The sequence below is a fragment of the Telopea speciosissima genome, chromosome 3 (assembly GCF_018873765.1).
Source record: "Telopea speciosissima isolate NSW1024214 ecotype Mountain lineage chromosome 3, Tspe_v1, whole genome shotgun sequence".
Lineage (NCBI taxonomy): Eukaryota > Viridiplantae > Streptophyta > Magnoliopsida > Proteales > Proteaceae > Telopea > Telopea speciosissima.
Window position 1 is genome coordinate 39,884,652 of NC_057918.1, and position 21,340 is coordinate 39,905,991.

General features: G+C 36.4%; 1 long non-coding RNA gene across 1 annotated transcript; it reads left to right on the plus strand.

Annotated features, from left to right (window-relative positions):
* Positions 1-15,560, plus strand: LOC122653632. The gene is made up of 4 exons (XR_006331837.1): positions 1-12; positions 102-104; positions 10,492-10,497; positions 15,466-15,560. It is a non-coding gene; the product is annotated as an uncharacterized LOC122653632 (long non-coding RNA).
* The last annotated feature ends 5,780 nt before the right edge of the window (positions 15,561-21,340 follow it).

Consider the following 21,340-nt stretch of genomic DNA (forward strand, 5'->3'; position numbering starts at 1 on the left):
CAAGACGTGTATGTGAATAATTATCTCCTCCAATTCGTGGCCACCTCTAATTCCTCCAATAAGTGGGAGTGGACTCCACCTTGGATAGTGTTTTTGGACAGAAGGTAGAGTGGTCATTTTCACTCCCATGTGAGGAATTGGAGGGGACAACGAGCTAAAAGAGATAATGATTCGTATGTAGGACTTTGTTTTGTATTATAACAATGTATAGACTCTATTATCTTTCTTTTAATATATCTTTTATTTTCATCGAAAGAAAAAAAAATTCCTTACTCTCCAATCATCTCTATTCAAGCAACTCAAATCTGATTTTTGAAATCATATATATTTTTTTTTTGGTAAAGATTTTTGAAACCATACAAAGTACAAAATAAAACGAAACGACATAAAAGGGTTTCACCGTTTTCATGGACTCTTCTCGATGTCGTCTCTCATCGTAATCTTAATATTTGTGGGATTAAGACCAGAAAAAAGTAAAACGGTTGATTAGATCGGAGGAACTTCACTGTCAATCACACTCACAGCTAATACCGATCTTTCTCTTTCTCAATATAAATATATGCATCACGGTCACCGCCTCAGCCTCATAGTCTGGTTTTTGAGAGTTGAGAAGGACGTTGGCTAAGTGGGTTCCATTGCCGATCTTCTGTGGTTTATTATTGTGGCAGGTAGTCCAGCCGTTGGATGCTCATTAAATGATATTTTCATTCATTAGAAAAGATTCTAATCCACGATTCAGATTCCGATTTGAATTTTCACTTTTTATATAATGATATATAATTTAAAGTATTGTCAGCTGTTATATCACAGGCTCGATTTTTGTTTTATTTAAGTTGGAAACATCAAAGGCTCAACTCACAGGACGAAATAAGGTAGAGAACAAATAAAATTAAAAAGGTCATCCTTATCTTGCCCGCTAGTCTAGGACTCTAGTTTGCAATTACAAGGTAAATTAATGGAAAATGAAACTGGATTTAAATTTTATATTAAAATAATAAAATTTTTCAATCAAATCTTTTTTAAATTTAAAAAAATAACATAAAAATAAAGATTCTATATTAAAAATATAATTACTATTAATAGTAAGAGTTTTAAATAAATTATGTAATCATGCACATAAAAAATCCCCATGATGTTGGAGTGGGGTTTTTCTCCTATAGAAGGAATATGTCTCCCACCTATCCATTAATTTCACTTTTTTTCTTTTTTTTTTTTGGAGGAGGGGGGTGGGGAAATAGGAGGGAGAGAGGTATCCGTCTTTAGACCAACTAAATCCCCCTTGGGCTCGTACATGACCCTGTGAGGCGAAGGTTTTTCCCTTTCTTTTATTAGCATTCAGACTGAACCATTCAAAAAGGAGCCACTAACGAGGTGATTAAACTTGGAAATCAATATCTGAATTGAATCCAACTCTATAATTACCTTAAACCCTAGAAAATCAGTCTGAATCAGCGGTCAATATATCAGTACTGATCTCCACTGATACTGATCTAGATTGACCGATATCGATCTGGATCGATCAGTTTTATTCCCACTTTTCATTAAAATTCAATTTTGTCTTTTTTTTTCCCCCACTTTTCCATCGTAGTTATATTACTTTGCACATAGTCTTAAGGTCAAACTCTTCTTGTGCTGCTTAATCAGCTAAGACTCAGCTTAACCAAATCCACCAATTAATTAACACCAAAAGATCATTTTGACATCTTTGATTAGTGTGGTCACTGCCTCACTGGTCAGCCGTCAGACAGCTGCGCCCACCATTTTTCATGTATTCATGAGTGCCCTTCTCAATTGGTTAATACCTTAAATCTGTGTGCGCCCAACCCTAATATTGCGTCTTTGCATTCAAGTTTGCATTAAAAAGTCAATTAAAAAGGATTAATGTAAAGACTTTCAACGTTAATCGGATAAGCATGGAGCTAGAGATGAGGATGAGACATCATTATTAAGAAGGCTCATGAATTGATACTGGACCACATGATTATATATGTATATATATGGGAGAAAGTTATCTGTCTATGCAAGCATGCATTTCCATCAGTCTATCTCTCTTTCCCTATTTAAAAAGACATCTCTGCCCCTTATTTTGAGGAGGAGAGAGATCGATACATGGGAGTGCTGACATAGGCCATACTTTTGAACAGAAAACTAATTCCCTATATATATATATATATATAGGGAGAGACTCTCCACAAGTCACAACTGTTAGTGTGGGGAAGAATCTGCACGCCATATCAATAGTTGTCATGAGAATGATATTATCATCTACATAGGACCCACATATGTAAAGTAGTGGAGGGAAAATAATAAACAATGCATGCGAAAAAGAAATTAAACTTTAGCGTCCTGGGAAAGTTTTTCCCATATTTTTATAGTAAGAGAATTTCCCACACTATCAATGTGGGGAGGAACACACACGCCACACCAATGGTTGTTCTATTAAATATATCGCGGACATGGTCCCATTTATTCAAAGTATATGAGCAAAAAAGGAAAAAGAAGGTTGCTTGGTCAAGTGGTTCATTTGCTTAGACACAGGAGTACACGAAATTACTATGTAGTCAGTCTCTCTTAAAAAAAAAGATCCCAGTCACGTTGATACCTATGCGCACATTCTCATTGGCCTCTGTACTGATACAGGGGCTACACGAACAAGCAACAATCTCTTGTCTTAAGAAAAAATAATACAAAAATCATATGAGAAAGAAAACTGGTCTATGTGGTTGTGGGGAAATTTTTTCATTTATATATGTACTATTACAATGAGACTTTGGTTTTAATTGGATTGGAATCAGCTAATTCGAATACGAATTGATTGGCTTGGTTTCCGATTTTAAACTACTCAATGTTGACTAATTCTGACTGATTCTTATCGATTTTGGCTGATTCCCAACTAACACAGGTCAATTTATGAACGATTTAAATCAGAATCAATGGAGATCAATCTCGTATCCTATTCTGAGTTTTTAAACCTTGATCATCATGGACTGGTTTGAGGATGTTGGTACTTTAAGGGGACCAATTTCCAATTCCAATGGGATTTTGGAGGATAAAAAACACACCATCAAAGCATGGCCTCACTCACTCAAATATGCTTTACTGCTTCCTGTTTTCCATTGGAATTGTTGGGTTAGCAAAGGAATGTGCACCTTTCACTAATCCTAGGCCATGCCATCAAGTGGATAATGGACCCCCATTCCATTTGCACTTCCCAGATTCCCTCACCTATGTGCATCATATCCTTCTTCAAACCACCTAAAAAAAAAAAAACTATGCTAACCAAATTCATCCCTCAATGCCTTAAATTTTAACCATGGGGTTAGCTAATATATAGAGCAAGATTATTGTTGATGTATACATTTACATTGTTCTTTTTTAACAGTTCGAGTTTTTAGGTAAAACGGTAGCAAACATGGAATTAGAGCAGGGGGGGTCAAGTCTTTAACTCCTGGGAAGTGCATCGGAAGAGTTTTCCTGACATTTCTTCTCCCTCAACGCTGCATAAAAGAAATACCGCGTGAGGTCCACATGCAAGGACCATGGGATCTTGACATGCACGTGCGGGGGAATGTTGATGTATACATTTATGCTGCCCTTCCCTAACAATTCGACCTTTTAGGTGAAATGTAACGAACAATTATTGAACTCGAAATTGATCCGGATCAGGTCTAGTCAAATTTCGATTCTGATTAGGTTGAAATCAACTAGAATTAGTTGGGAATCAATCGAAATCGACTTGAATCCTTAAAATCTAATCTAAATCAATCGCTTCAAATCATTCAAAATCAGGATCAAGCTCAGCCAATTTTGGTCTATTCCCATAATTCAATTAGTCCAATTCTTAAAACCATGACACAAATAGAGGTAGATATGATACAGCAACAATTATCATGTCATATCAATTAAAATTTCACGCGAAAGCAATTATCTCACATCAGATGAGAATAACCTAATGTAATAATATGATGAATAAAAGTACTTTTCACTCTCTTCTTTAATAGTTAATTTTTTTAAAGAATATTGTGTTGATTTTGATTTACGTACGCAGGTGCATGCATTAGGGTAGGTTTAGGTTAATCCACAAAAATAATGTTTATAAAGAGGAAAAAGGGGGTGTTAATGGAATAGTTTTGACTTGCGCATGATAGATTTCGCATGTGACATCACTAATTAGGGAAGTGGGGTTGGAGGAGATGATGCTCTATCTCCACTCTCTGCACTTAGATTTGAAATCATATTCCCCTAATCTAATTAATAGCCCATATGGAGAATAATGGATACTTGACTTTAAAAGTGAAATGTGACCTTCTTTTTCAATTTTCTTCTGCTGCTTCAGCTTCAATTCAAACTTCAGACTTCAAACTGTATCTATTCATTAATCTGAAATCTTCAATTCCCTTTTTGTAAAACAAATTGAATTCTAACACTAATTATTATCAAGGATTTTAAACTTAGAATTAGTAGTTGAATCGGTCCGGTCAATTTCAGTTCAGAGAATCGGTCCCAAAAATCTTAGAATCGACTCTTAATCTAAAAACTCCACAATCCAATCTAAAAAACCCTAGAAACAGCTGTTCTAAAATGATTGGAATCGAAATCAATCATCCAAATCAGCTGATTTGATCCATCCAGTTCCAATTTTTAGGACAGTGATTAGTATTAGTGAATGGTAGAGATCACTGATGAACCAAGTAGTTTACAGTACCAAGGGAAGACAATGGCTCACAATTCCCAGGGTTTTGAGACTTTAACCAAAACAAATGGTTTCTAGTAATTTATTATTCACTCCACTTAAATTATCCGAAAAGCTACAAAAAACTAAGATCAAGAAGTATAATGACCTACAGAATCATAAAGTGGTGGACAGACCATGACCCCAATCAGCCCTTTTATGGGGTCACCACTAGAGTATAGAGGAGAGAGGTTCCCCTATAATAGAAAAAGAAAAGCCTGCCCTCCACCTTTTATGTTGACTTGCCCCAGAAAGTCTAGCACACTTAGGGATAGGAAAAGGAACCCTAGAGCCCACCAAGGGTCCATTAAGGATTCCTTTGTTAAGGGTTCTTGCTTCAATGTAATCAACTCTATTTCTCTCTTCTCTCTCTCTCTCTCTCTCTCTCTCCCTGGGCAAGCATGTTGAAAGCATATGGTGCTCTCAAAAGGTGGAGTGGAATAAAAAGGAGCCACTGTCTTGGTCCCTTGTTCATGTTCTCTTGTAGGGAGGAATAACTTTAGATCTAAAAGATAGAGCCATTTCTTTTAAAAGGTCATCTTTTAGGGAGTAAAATAAGTGGGAACAGAAAACTCCACTCAAATCCCAGGATCATGTGTAGTGAGTAGTGACTACTGTTCTTCCCTTTTTTCAATTACAGAGCTTTTGTGTGCTAGTGTCAATGTGGATAGTGACAGTGCAAAACTCCTTCTCTCTCTCTCTCTCTCTCTCTCTTCCCACAGTAGTTATTAGTGGAGCAAGCCAAGCCCTCTTAGATAGGGAATCTGTTGAAAAAAAAGCAGAACAAGGGAATCATTTAATGCTCCAATACCTTACAAGTGAATGAAGAGGATGTTCCAAAAGATTTCCACCACTCAAATTTTGTCAAAATCTCCATTTGGGTTTTTTTTTATAACTTTTTGTTGGCTTAAAATTTCCCTCAAAATTTCAACATCCATGCATGCCCTTTCTTGTCCATCCATTAAGTAATATGAGTTAGTGAGCTTCTGATATGGTCCAAACCAAATTGTCCTCAATCCTCTTCTTCTCAATAAAACTATTTTTAATCACAAAATTTGCCTTTGGCTCTCTCTATGAGAAAATTCAAAGCCAAATTGGCCATGACTATGACCTATAACCAAACCTAACCTAACCTAACCTAACCTAACCTCCACGTGAGGGGGAATGTCAATTACCCTTGCACAGTCCTAAAAGGAATACAAGAAAGAAAGAAAAGAACTCCAAAAGAAAATTACAAGCTCAATGGAAAGACACTTTCATGGATTCATTTTCAAAAAGTGTGAAAAAGTATTTTTTCTATTTTACCATATCTATGTATTGAAGTAGCCTTTTCTTGACCATCAGTGTATGTTGTAAATAGAACAATACTATATAAAATCACATGAACTTAGGTATAAATAAAATCTTATGCCTTTGAGTGAAAGAATCTTTAATTAATGGCTTTTCCCCATATCATATATATCAGATGGGGAAGTTGGTGGACTGTTTCATTTCAATAAGCTAAGCCTAACTATTATCTGGTAAAGTTGCATCACTAGATGGACTTTTGGGAGTTTGAAATTTTGGAACAAAGCAGCTTAGCTCATTCTTAAAGATTGAGTTTTGACTGGTCAATGAAACAAAATCTCTATCGCATTCATATTAGTAGATAAGTAGAAGGAGACAAAGATTACAAGAGAACTAATTCCTGTCCACTCTCCTTTGTCTTATTATCTCCTATCTCCTTCATGGTCTCTTATCCCAAATAATATAACCTTCAGATTTCAGAGGGCAGGTCTTCTATTTTCTTGATAATTGTTAGATCACAGGGCAGTTGTGGCTTGAGTTAATATCATGGTTTGAAAATTGGATCGAACCAATTGTTTCGGGTTGATTCAGATCGGACCAATCCTGTACAGAAACTAGGGTTTAAGTTTTTTTTGCTGATTTTCATTGATTCTAGTCGATTCTGATCAGATCCGGATCAAATTGACTGGAACCGATCCAGATCCTGATTTCGGGTTTTCAAACCCTGGTTGGTATCAATTGTTGGGTTAGAATGTCAGACTGAGGTGAATCAAAATCTGCAACATGGCTCTCCTATTTTTCATCTCTACTCCCTCCTTTTTCAACTATTAACCTCCAGTCTTCTCACAAGTTTTATGTTTTTGACAATTTTCCATATCATACAGTGGATTTGGATGGGAAATATTGAAATTTGACATGATTGTGGATAAGTTCACTAGAGAGGTAAAGGATTCATACACATTTGCAGAAGTACCTTTGTTAGCTAGGCAGTCATTGATGCCATTTTAAATAAAAAATTCAAACATATTATTCTTTCACTTTCATCTAATTGTTTTACTTATCTCATTTATATTGGGGACACACTAGGTGTCAAAAAATTAAAAAATCAACTTTGAATGATTTAAGAACATTGCTTCAAAAAGGATATAAAAAACAGATTATTTTCCTCTTCAATTCCTTAAAGTGTTACAGTACGGCAGTGCTAGGTGGAGATGTTGACACCTGGTAGCTGTCGCATCCAATGGTCCGAACTCATTGATATGGACGGTTGGATGCAGCCGCTGCCAGGTGTCGACATCTCCACCTAGCACTGCCGTACTGTAACACTTTAAGGAATTGGAGAGGATAATTTTCCATAAAAAAAACCCCACAAAAACTAGCAGTTCTTTCGGTAGATGGGTTATACCACTTCTTCTAATTTCAAGAATATTTTGATTATCATTTATCAAAACTACTACTAATACATATAACAATGGAGACAATAGGTCTCTCTAACCCATTTTTTTTAATGAAACGATAAAAAGATGGCAAAGAAGTACATTGTTCATACATACATACATACATACAAGGAAGAGATTATGTATTTAGCCAGGTTAGAATTCTTCTATTATTAAGGTTGTTTTACTCATCTCCAACGCTACTGAAAAGCAAAAAAATGGAGAAGTTAAGATCTCCCAGTTGGGTACCCTTTGCTTTCTTTTTATAGAAAATGGAAAGATCACAACCTCAAACCCTTCTCTGTAGCCGCTACTTTATAAGTTGACAATACACCACCACCACATACATTTAAAAAGGGTAGGGGAAAACAAGATACAGCCAAATCTGCTCAAACCCTCAAAACTAAAAAAGCAATACAAAAAGGAATGCAGGAAATAACTTTCCTGCCTTTTCTTTTTCTTTTTGGGCATAATGCATTATGGTGGTCCAACCAGCATTTTAAAAATTGGATCTGCCCAATGGCTGGATCGGAATCAGCAATAAGACCCCGATTCTGGTTGATCTGGAGCGGACCCAAACCTTGTTGTAGACACCCGATATAGGAACCTTATGCATTGATTTTGGACCCAATTCCAATCAGATCCAGATTAGAATCGGTTGGGATCAATCCGAATCCCGCCGTGTTTTTAAACCCTAAATGTAATCAGATAAATCTGAACCATTGAAATGAAAGAGAAAACGATGTTGGTTAGGTGTCAAATATGGGATCCTGATTTAATCATATGGCCTGTTTATAATTGCATAATACCCCTTCTATTATCAATGGTACAGATTTGTCCAAAGTTAATTTTTTTTTCCAATTTTTTCTCAGCTTAATTTTGGTACTTCCATATTCAGATGGGCTCTTTGACATCTATTTTGTAAAGGAGAGTGAGATCAACTTCTCATACAATTTGAGACCTAATTGACTTGCAATGGTTCCCCTCTCTCCCTTTGGTATTCTCGGGTTCTTCTAGCCGTCAATCTGCATAATGACATATAACACTTCACTCTTTGCCACTTGGCAGTACATGGGTTAGTCCAAGTGACAAAGTACCCCACTTACATCTCAATTAGGGATGTAAATGAATATTCGTAAATCCGTATTCGCTCCGCATTCGTATCCGTTTAGGAGAATCCGAATCCATCCGAAACTAATCGGATACGAATATGATAATCCCTCTATCCGATCGATTATTATCCAATTAGTTTAGCAGTCCGACAGTGATAAATATCTGAAATATAACTCTGTGTTTGTCTATCCTTTTAAGTTACCTTATTAGATTTTGTTATTTTATTTTTATAAATTTATAAGTTAAGATAATGTGATTCTTTTTCTAGATTTGCTATTGGTTTATATATATTGTTTTATGCAATGTGAAACATAGAATTACATATCTATTAAAAATTCAAAAGTAAAAAACGTAAGAAAATAAAAGACTAAGAAGAGTAGAAGAAAGAGTAATTACTGAACTCTCAAGTCTCAACCCTAACCCTCATTATAAAAATGATAAATATGTCAACGGATAGTCGAAAAATCGTATTCGATCCGTATTCATATCCATTTAGGAGAACCTGTATTAAAAAAATCACTATCCGAAAATTATCCGAATCCATCCAAAAACTGATAAGATATTATCCAAATCCGTCTGAATATAATCGGATACGAATATGATAATGCCACTATCCGATCGAATTCTATCAGTTTACATCCCTAATCTTAATGACTAAATTCTAGTCCAAAATAAGGAAAATTGCTCACACTGTGACTCAAAGTTGTAGTAAAACTACTAAAATGCCATCAAATGAAGATGAATATAAAATACATATGGCATCTTCTGTAATTTAGCTATTTCCTCTATCCATTGTAAGCTGAAATTATACTAATGAGATGGTTACCTTGACCTCTTACCCATGTACTGTCATGTGGCAAATAGGAAAATGTTATATACTTTCACTAGACATAATGACGGAAACAAGGAACACCTACAAGGTTTTTGGTTTACCAAAACTGGTTGAACCTTATATTCTTCTTTTTCCGGCTTGATTTGAGAAATTCAAACTATTAATACTTACACCAAGTCACCAATACTCTTCTTTTGCTAGCTTCAGAAGATTCTACGATTTCAAACATACTCCTCGTTCATGAATTGATAAATTCAAGCTATTGAAAACACATACATATCCACTCAAAAAGACAAAAACATCGTAGAGATCCTGCAATCCTCTTGAGCCTCACAACCGAATCACACATCGGAAAAATAAATTTTGTTTTTTTGTTTTTTCTGTCCACAAATTTATGGGGCTTCCGATGTCAAAGTATCCATGTGAGAGCAACCGACCCTAGATTCTCTGTGAGGTCAAGGAAATCCAACCATTAAGAAAACTTCTCTGAAACTGACACATCATAGACTTCAACAAAAACGGCCATTTCACAGCCTTGCATGGGCCCCACATGCCTACTTCATAAAATAGAGAGAGATTTCTATTATTGGGTGGGCAAACAGGTAAAAAATGCAAACCATCATCAATGTGTCAGATACTTGATCGACATTCCAAAAGCTCTATAGCGCTGACAGAATTTGTTAATTCAAGCTCTTTAATTTATACCATATTAGACTGATCTAATCTAAGGCACATACAATAAAGTAGACCCCATTAAACACAAAATAGACAATTATGTTTTCACAGTCATTGTCCTCGATGGTTCTCATTCTAGGCAGCTTTCACTTTGACGGTAGATAACCCTTTCCAAGGACTTTCACTCTACTCCAAGTAATCCTTTCCGTGACTCGAACCCGTGATATGATGCCCATCTCTGATACTAAATGTTAAGTACTTGACCGATACGTCAAAAGCTCCAGAACTGATGAAACGCATTAACTCAAACCCTTTAACTTATCTCATACTAAGCTGACCCAATCTAATACCCATACAGTGGGCCCCATTAGACACATAACACAATGTTACCTCAATCTGCATTTTATCAATGGTAGAAGATAGTCAATTGTATTCGGATTGGGGAATGGCTTATGCGAAAATTACATGGCTTATGTATCATGAGTGGATTAGATCTAGATGGGTTGGGCCTGGGATTAATACTTGTTTGTAAATGAATGTGCACACACTTTAGATAATGGGGGGAGACGAAATGTAAATGGGTTAGGGCAAAACATGAACCTGTAAGAAAGTCAGGCCATCGGACTGCACTATACTAGCAGACAAAGGTCTTGATCCCATAACCCACCAAACATCAATGCAGATCCACCAAGAAACGCATCCAAATTTAATCTTTTTAGACCTTGAGAGTCCAAATTCCAAACTGCTGCTGCTGCTGCTGCGAACAAGATTTACACCTTTTTTTTTTTTTTCAAGGGTTGCAACTCATAACTCATGGAAATTAGTCATACTATTTCAAATATTGGAATCTGGATGTTACAGAGTGGCCGGTTCTGGGGTTTTTGGAACCATCGATAGTGTTTCTATGAGGCTGAATCTAGGAAACATCTACTAAAGATCCATCTCTGCATTCCAAAATATACTCCACTGCATCTCAACGTGAATCACTCCATTTTTCAAATTAATCAGATGGTATTTTCCTATGAGCACCCATTGTTGATAACATCATTAAGATTGATATCCACATGCCCTAATGATTCCTACAAGATGGAAATTTTAATTCAAGACAAAAAGATTGTAAAATATGGATGAAAACAATTATGAACAGGAACTAAGAGCAACCAATATATCATGAACAATCAATTTTCTCAATCTTGGTCTTAGAAGAAGACATGCCAATATTTTCATACATCTTTTCATTTTAGTAACCATTAACCTTTTCTCCTGTACAATATTTATACAGGTTTGATGTCAATCAGCTTTCCTTTAAAGCTCCATTTGTCCTAATGGAAGAAAAAAAAAATCTGAAAAATCGAGCTTTATTTATATAGTTTCATCTTGTATTTCTTTATTTGCCCCTTTTTATTATGATGACAAAGAAGCATATTTAGGCATGATTTATTAACGAGGAAAAGAATCCAGCCATATGATAGAGGTGGGGATGGTATTTTCCATGGATATCAATTGTAACATTAACCAAGATACCACCAAATTTTTTCCAGAAACAACATCCAGAAATTTAACACGGTAAGTCAGTAAGTTATTTTCCAAAATTTTCAATTAGATATCAATAAGATAGTTTCAGAGTTTTTAAGCCCTATACAATTTCCTCTTGCTTTCACTAGGTCATAGAGTTCTCGAAATCTGGTGTCATAACAAGGAGACTCTCAGCATTATCCCTACACCATCTGGGACTACCTGGCCATGGACTCTAGAACCCCTCCTCATGAAGATCTCTGAACAAGTTGAAGACATTCAGATCACTACAATACAAGATTACTATGTTCTTAATTTTGTGAAAGGGTCATCTTATTATGCTAGCCGTGTCAGACATAATTTAGAACTCATTGAGAACATTTAAGACAATCTTTCTTTAACGGTATTTTCTTTTTATTATCAAAAAAAAAAAAATCCTCTTGCTTTTAAGACACCTTCTGTCATCTATTTTCCATCGATCAGCAAGAGAATAAGGTCATTACACATTTACTTACTACTCAATCTCTCACATACACCCAAACACATGCATGCACAAATGAATGTGAAAGGGTATTCTACCAGATTGTTCTCTAAAACAATTTCTAAGAACAAAAATCACCCTTTCATCATGAGATGAACAAATGAAATTATAGGTGAAGTCAATACTATGTCCATCACAGAGATGCTAAAGATCATAAAGTCAAACAAAGGGGAAAGAAAGGACAAAATATAAGTACCATCACAACTGAAACAATTCATGGAATAGATACATATGCATGAATTGACCATGTTAACTCGATCGAAGTAAGAGCACAATAAAACTAAAGAATTTCATTTAGTTATTGTTAAAGTTGCTACCAGATTATGTTATGTTGTTAAGGTGTACATGACCCATACGTACCGTGAGGGTACACATATGTCATGTATACCATATTTTCTGTTATTATTGACTTTAGGGTTCTAATATCTTGTTCACTAAGTTTTACTAGATTCTTTCCTAGTCGTGGGTAGTTTATTTCCTTTCTAGTTAGTTTCTAATTCTACTAGCTATTAGATTAAGGAAGCTTTGGCTTACCTTTAGGACGTAATCCTTTTATATATAGAGGTGTGGTGTGAGTATAACACACACGCACACAGTTCTCTTCCTCCTCGATTTCTCTCACTTTCTCTCTTCTTCTTCCTCAATATTTCTGGTGTATTACTGGCTTTATCGTCAAATGGTATCAGAGAACTTGTAAACCAGGAATTGTGATCCACCATTAATGCCGTTTTGAAGGTCCTCTTAGGCCTTCTGTCGATTCTATTCGCAGCAGTTTCTTATGCTGCCTAAGTTGTTTCTTCAGTCCTCCTTCTTCAGATTATACAGATGAACTAAGATCACTTTATCTACCTGCTATTGTCTATGAAGATATACAGTTGCTAATTTGCTGAAGATTATGCAACCTACTGCTGCTAGTTTCTATTCTGGAGATTTTTCCTACGACTTGATGCCTTTTACTACTTCCTGTTACTGCCTGCTGATGTTGCTGCTTACTTGAGGTTCTCTTAACCTATCAGAAGGACCTCTCGATCACTGGTTGAAGACCCTTTTGGTGGCTGGAATTTTTTCCTGCGAGTTTTCTTCATTACAACTTACGGCTGCTCTGTTTTTTCACAATTTTCTCAGACCTGAAAATTGGAGACAAGTTCTATTCTACCCAGCTGATCATCTCCAATTTTTGGGATCTTAATTCCCTACCCCAGGAGGTTCTTCGATTCTTGTTTCAGGTCCTTCTGACCTGCTGATATCGAATAGACTAAAATCACTCAATTCCAGGTTTTTTAGCCTCTGTTCTTGAAGTATACCACTGCCGGCTGCCTCTACTGTTATCTGCTGCAGCTTGTTCCTGCTAAAGACAGTTCTGCATTCACTGCTGACCGCGGCCGTGGTTCTCTTGGTTGTGGTCAGCCTGTTGACAAATCCTCTCACCAGTGCACTGATTGTGGGAAGCCTAATCATATTGTTCATACATGTTGGGCGAAACATGGTTGCCCAAACCGGGCTAATGAGTTAGTCAATACTGCTACCACTGATCCCGCTGCGAATCATGTTACTTCTGGGGACTCCACCATGACATCTACACCTGGAGCTACCTCCATTGGGTCTGTTACACGAGAAGACTATAATCAGATTCTCAAGCGCCTCCAACAGCTTGAATCTGCATCTGCCTCCACCTCCACAGTTACCTTAACCCACATAGGTAACTCAGCTTTTATTTCTTCTAGTTCCACCCCGTGGATCATTGACTCTGGTGCTTCCTGCCATATGATTGGTAAGTCTGACCTATTTTCTTCTATTTCTACACTTAACAATTCTTCCTGCCTAGGCGGTCTAAATCGCGTTCCATTATTATTTTTTTAATATATCAGTTATGTAATAATATTTACTACTAAAATAGTCTAATTGCATAACAAATTGCAAAACTAAACTAAGAACCATCACAACATATAAAACAGAATTATAAGATGCCAAATTATAAACATTGCAATATTCATTGACAAAAATAAATCAATAAATTAAGACCATCACAACATATAAAACAGAAATATAAATATAAAGAAGAAAAAAAAAGGCTGCTAAAATATGTAACTATGTAAGTATTTATTATACTAACCTTTACGATGCCAAAATGAGTGCCTCCAAGTTCTTCAATATATTTATACTCTTGTCAATCAATACATAAATAAAGTGTAAGAAGTAAGAACTAAACTAAGAATTAAAAAGTATCTAACCAAGATTTGCAATATTTAATCGAAAAGAAGTAACCTGGAGAGATCTTAATTCTGAAACATTCCAAAATTCTTCAATGAAAGAAAACATTAAATAAACCAAAATGTCAAATTTAACTAAGCTTTAAAGCTTAAAGACTTAAACAGTCAAATACTTACAGTGAAGGAAAGTTTTTAAAAAGAAAAAAAAACATCCAAATACAAACTGTTCAACACTTGACCCAAATCAGCAAGTAAATCTAAACTAACAGTTTCATCTTGTTGTTGCTGCTGCCCTGGAGAATCATCTTAAGCCAAACCAAAATCGTCATCAACGTTTAAATCATCACGCACATCTTCTTCATCCATTTCTCCTTCAACTGATGAATCCTCCGCAGCTCTCCCCCTACTACGACGTGAATAAGAAATATTGGCTCCACCTCCACCGGTTGATGCCCTCCTTTTTCTATTCTGACCCTCAAACAATGAAGATGCCCCAGATACACTATCAACAATTCTCCATGTGAGATCATCCCCAGGATAGACTAATTCATCACCTGCGTCGCCAGTCATCCACTCACTACTCCAATCCAACTCATCAAGCAGCAACGGACTATAAATTCTTTTATGATCCTTTCTTTCTTTGAACCTTGTTTGAAGATGGTGATTGTACTGAATGTAAAGAAGATCATTTAACCGTCAATGCTCCAATCTATTCCTCTTCTTGGTGTGAATCTAGAGAAAAATTAACAATATGAGATTATCCACTCTTTAAGCCATTCTTTTATAAAACTATACAAACAACAAAACTAAATTAAAATCAGAAATACTCACAGAGTCAAATGTGCTCCAATTGTGCTCACAACCAGAGGAGCAACAAAGGCCAAGTATGCGTATTGCAATCCTTGTACCCTCAAGGGCAGAACTTCCATTTCATGTCCACCAATCGAATACAAATATATATAAGAAAAAATGTAGATTACATACTAATCAACATATAAACAATTAAACAATAAATACATAATTTTTTTTTTTAAAAAAAAAATACCTACTAGGATTCACTCTTTCTCTTTGTCTAATCGCCATATCCTTGAAAAAAGCTCCACGAGAATGTACATAATCATCAGATTGATCAATGATCTTGTCTTGCAAATCTGTATTAGGTACCATCCTTGCAATGACATCATTAAAGGCATCACTTACATGCTACCAAAGGTTATCTGGGTCATTCTCAACAACCTTAAAATACTGGCTCAGATTGAGGTAAAATGCATCAGCAATGTTTGTCAACAATAGAAATAACTTTCTTCCATAGCCTTTCTTTGTCTCCACTTTTTTTTATATATTCTTTTTTGTCTCTTGAATTGCAATATAAACTTCTGGCAAAGCAAGCCTCCCATCATTGCCTACTATCCTCAAGATTTGAAGAATTGGCAGTGATGCCCTTATGCAATCTTCCACACCATTCTGGATTGTTATAGCAAGCATCATATACAAATAATTGTCTCACTCACCTTCTTCTTTGCCTCTGTTTTTACAAGCTTGGAATGCTCTCAATCATCATATACAAATAATTGCCTCAAGGCATCCCTAAGTGTTACGTGCAAGATAATTCTAAAAATAAAATAAATAAAAGGGAGAAATAATAGAGAAAGATAGAGAGAATAGGGAAGAAACCCACTTCAAGGGGGGAAGACCTCCAAATGTTCTTTCGAGGGAACAACCTCCAATGCTTTACACAAATATTTCTTTGATAAAAAACCCGTTACATTATCCTTCTAATTTATAGAGGCCTACCCACATCCAATAACTAACTCCTAAAGAATAGTTCCCACTTCCAACTCCCCTAACCCAACTCCTAAAACTTCTCCCAAATCTCCCACGTACAATAACTCCCTAAAATAAATAACTCCCTAATTAACTTTTCAATAAATAAATAACTATTAAATAAGATAAAATATAATACGTAACAATCCTTCCCCCTAAAATTGGTCTTGTCTTCAAAACCAAATAACAAATAAAAATAAAAATTATTCCATCCGGATCCTAGATCTTGATAGGGAAAATCCCAATTGATGAAGTAGGCATCTCACGATGTGTCGATCGTATTACTTTGGAGGATGTGGTATATGATCTGCAGTTGGGATCCCTTGTCATCTTCCTCTTCGTCTCTTTCTTCTTTGCCTCCTTATTCTTATTCTTCTTCTTTTTCTTTGTCTTCTTTTCCTTCTTCTTTGGCTGATCCTACGGCTATGGGTACGAAGATTGAGATCATTGAGGTCATGCGGAACATGATGACGATCTCCAACGAGATGGTTAAAGCTTATCAACGTGTTCAACAAAGTTTGGCGGAGTTGAGGAAGGAGATGAAGAAATCGCAGGAAGATACGGTGGTCAATGCAATTAGGATTGAAGCTATAACGGTGCACCCAGAGCAACCAAAGAAGAACGAAAAGAAGAAGAAGAAGAAGAATAAGGAGGCAAAGAAGAAAGAGACGAAGAGGAAGAAGATAAGGGATCCCAATTGCAGATCATATACCACATCCTCCAAAGCAATACGATCAACGTATCGTGAGCTGTCTACTTCATCAATTGGGATTTTTCCTATCAAGATCTGGGATCCGGGTGGAATAATTTTTATTTTTATTTGTTATTTGGTCTTGAAGACAAGACCAATTTTAGGGGGAAAGATTGTTGCGTATTGTATTTGTCTTGTTTAATAGTTATTTATTTATTGGAAAGTTAATTAAGGAGTTATTTATTTTAGGGAGTTATTGTACGTGGGACATTTGGGAGAAGTTTTAGGAGTTGGGTTAGGGGAGTTAGATGTGGGAACTATTCTTTAGGAGTTGGTTATTGGATGTGGGTAGGCTTCTATAAATTAGAAGGATAATGTAACGGGTTTTTTATGAATGAAATATTTGCGTAAAGCATTGGAGGTCGTTCCCTCGAAAGAACATTTGGAGGCCTTCCCCCCTCGAAGTGGGTTTCCTCCCTATTCTCTCTCTATCTTCCTCTATTATTTCTCCCTTTTATTTATTTTATTTTTAGAATTATCTTGTACGTAACACTATGCATTTATAAACTTTGAAGTGTCAAGAATGAATAGGCAAATCTAGTCACTCCAGCCCTCACTAAGTCCGCTCCATTTGTTTTGAGCCTCATAGCATCAAGAAGTCGAGTATGACTATAGATGAATCTGATTAGTCTTCTTCCTTTCACTATAACAGTCTTATATCTTTTTAAATTTCCTATCTCCTCCATCATTAGATCTACATAATGAACTGCACAAGGAGTCTAAAATCACTTGGTCCTTTTCTCCATCACCTACCAGCTGCAACATAGGTGGCAGCATTGTCAGTGACTACTTGAATGACATTGTCCTCACCAATTTCCTCAACCGAACTATCCAGCAACTGAAATGACATTTGTGCATCATGCACTTGACTAGATGCATCCACAGACCCCAAGAAGAAACTTCCCTCTGGACAGTTGACAAGAAATTTTATCAAGTGCCATACTCTCTGGTCTGTTCATCCATCAGACATGAGAATACACCCAAATTTTTTCCAACAAACTTGATAATTTTCTTTATCTCATCAATTTTCTGCTTCTCAGACTTTAATAGAGGAACATTATAGTAATAATAAGAAGGTGGCTTGAAACCTAGCCCATACTGTCCAATGGCTTCAACCAACTCCTCAAAGTTCCTTGACTTCAATGCATTAAATGGAACCCCGCATTCATAAGACCACTTTGCAGAGTAAGAACGAAGCTTCTGCCTTTCTTCCTCTGATCTTACACGGTTTTCCATTGTTTTCTGACAAGGGCCCTTGCTCCGCCTCTCAGCAACTACATCTTCGAGAGTCCATCTCTCAGTAACTACATCTTCTGGAGTCCGCCTCAGATGAGCATCCATAGTACCCCTTACTTGTAACTGAGACTAAATGATAGTTTCTTTCCTTTTTTTTTTGAAGTTGTCCCAGAGCTTGGCGCCCCCCCCCCCTTCAAACCTAGTAGCATCTGAATCTGTATGCTCTTCGGCCCCTTCTACACTCAAATCATCAAAGCTCTCCATTCTCTTCTTGTTTTTCAAAATTGCTTGATTCATCTCTTTAACAAATTCTAGGGTTGTTTTAGTATACTTGGCTACATCTCCATAACCACCAACCAAGTGTTGCTTCAATCTTTTGATTCCTCCCTTGAGATCTTTACCACAAAGAGTAGACTTCACAATATTCTAGTCGGTTAAATCAGGCCAATATCCATACTTCCACCTAAGATCATTTAACTTAGCATTTCTTTTGAGATCCTTGCTTGGATTAATCCCTGACCCCACTGTACTTACATTTTCAGCCCCACTACTACCACCAACATTGGTCATTGTCTCTAAAATGGTTACTTTGACTACAATACAATATATATATATATATATATATATATATAAGTGAAGATCACAAAAAAAATCATAAATCAATGGCATTGTAACAAACTAACATGCATAAAGAAAGAAAAGCAGAGAAGGATAAGAAACAATAACATCATGGGACCAAAGAAAGAACCAAAAAAAAAAAAGTAGAAGTAGTAGGAAGCCAACGATATCATCATTACTTAGTCATTGCAACAAAAAAAAGTAAAGAAAAAGCATCGGCACACGGCAGCATGTTACCCCCCACCCTCAAAAAAAAAGGGAGAAGCATCAACAGCATGTTAGTAGAGAAAAAGAAGCAACAACATGAGTTATTACAAAGAAAAAAAAATAAAATAGAGAAGTAGAGAAGAAGAAGAAGAAGAAGCAGTATGAGTGCAGCATGAGTCATTGTATAGAGAAGTAGAGAAGACGAAGCGACAGCAGCATGAGTCATTGCACTGGATTCTTCTTCCCTTCTCCTTCGGTAGCCATCTCCCATTCCTCCGGCGGCAATCCGATAATAATCTCTCTTCTGTCTCTTTTTTTTTTTAGTCTTCTCCAAAACTAACCTCAAACCCTTTGTAGCAGTATTGCAGCGGTGTACTCTATTCCAACGACCATCTTCCATTCCTCCGGCGACTTCATCCATTCTAGCCGGTAAGTACTCTATTCTGTCTCTTTTTTTTTTCTATCTTCTTCTAATCTTCTCTAAACATAGCCTTCTTCTTCTTCTTCGCTACTTCTTTTTTTTCTTCTTTGTAATGACTCATGTTGCTGCTTTGTCTTCTCTACTTCTTTGTTTTATTTTTTTTTCTTTGCAATGACTCATGCTGCTACTTCATCTTCTCCACTTCTCTGTTTTATTTTTTTCTTTGCAATGACCCATGTTGTTGCTTCGTCTTCTCCACTTCTATGTTTTATTTTTTTTCTTTGTAAAGACTCATTCTGCTGCTACTTCTTCTCTACTTCTCTGTTTTATTTTTTTTGTTCTTTGTAATGACTCATGTTATTGCTTCTTCTTCTCTACTAACATGTTGCTGCAGCTTCTTTGTTGTTTTTTTTTTGGGCAACATACTACCGAGTCCCGATGCTTCTTCTCTACTTTTTTATTTGTTGCAATGACTAATGAGTAATGATGATACTGCTGGCTGCCTGCTTCTTCTTCTACTCTTTTTTTTCTTTCTTTGGGCCCATGATGATGTTGTTGTTGCTTCTTATCCTTCTCTGCTTTTCTTTCTTTATGTATGTTAGTATGTTACAATGCCATTGATTTATGATTTTTTTGTGATACACGGCCGTGTAAGCATGCACGGTCGTGTCCCCTCTCATAAAGTGTTGGAAAAATAATAAACTCCCACCCATTAATTAATGCCTTGAAACTCCCACCCTCTCACATACACGGCTTACACAGCCGTGTATGAAAACTTTTCCCTATATATATATTTTATGTTGTATTGTAGCCAAAGTAACAATTTCAGAGACAATGACCAATGTTGGTAGTAGGAGTGGGGCTGAAGATGTAAGTACAGCGGGGTCGGGGATTGATCCAAGCAAGGATCCCAAAAAGAAGGCTAATTCAAATGATCCTAGGTGGAAGTACGGATATTAGCTTACACGGCCGTGTCCCCTCTCACAAAGAGTTGGAAAAATAATAAACCCCCACCCATTAATTAATGCCTTGAAACTCCCACCTTCTCACATACATGGCTTACACAGCCGTGTATGAAAACTTTCCCCTATATATATAGATATATTTTATGTTGTATTGTAGCCAAAGTAACAATTTCAGAGACAATGGCCAATGTTGGTGGCAGTAGTGGGGCTGAAGATGTAAGTACAGCGGGGTCAGGGATTGATCCAAGCAAGGATCCCAAAAGGAAGGCTAATTCAAATGATCCTAGGTGGAAGTATGGATATTGGCCTAATTTAACCGACAAGAATTTGGTGAAGTGTACTCTTTGTGGTAAAGATCTCAAGGGAGAAATCAAAAGATTGAAGCAACACTTGGTTGGTGGCTATGGAGATGTAGCCAAGTGTACTAACACAACCCTAGAGATTGCTAAAGAGATGAATCAAGCAATTTTGAAAAACAAGAAGAAGAGGATGGAGAGCTTTGATGATTTGAGTGTAGAAGGGGCCGAAGAGCATACAGATTCTGATGCTACTACTTGTTTTGAGAGGGGGCCAAACTTTGGGACAGCTTCAAAAAAAAGGAAAGAAATTATCATTTAGTCCCAATCACAAGTAAGGGGTCTTATGGATGCTCATGTGAGGCGGACTCCAGAAGATGTAGTTACTAAGAGGACTCCAGAAGATGTAGTTATTGAGAGGCAGAGCAAGGGTCCTTGTTAGACAACAAAGGAAAACCGTGTAAGATTAGAGGAAGAAAGACACAAGCTTCGTTCTTACTTTGCAAAGTGGTCTTATGAATGCGGGATTCCATTTAATGTATTGAAGTCAGCGAACTTTGAGGTTTGGTTGAAGCCATTGGATGGTATGGGCCAGGTTTCAACCCACCTTCTTATCATGACTACAGGGTTCCTCTATTAAAGTCTGAGAAGCAGAAAATTGATGAGATAAAAAAAATTATA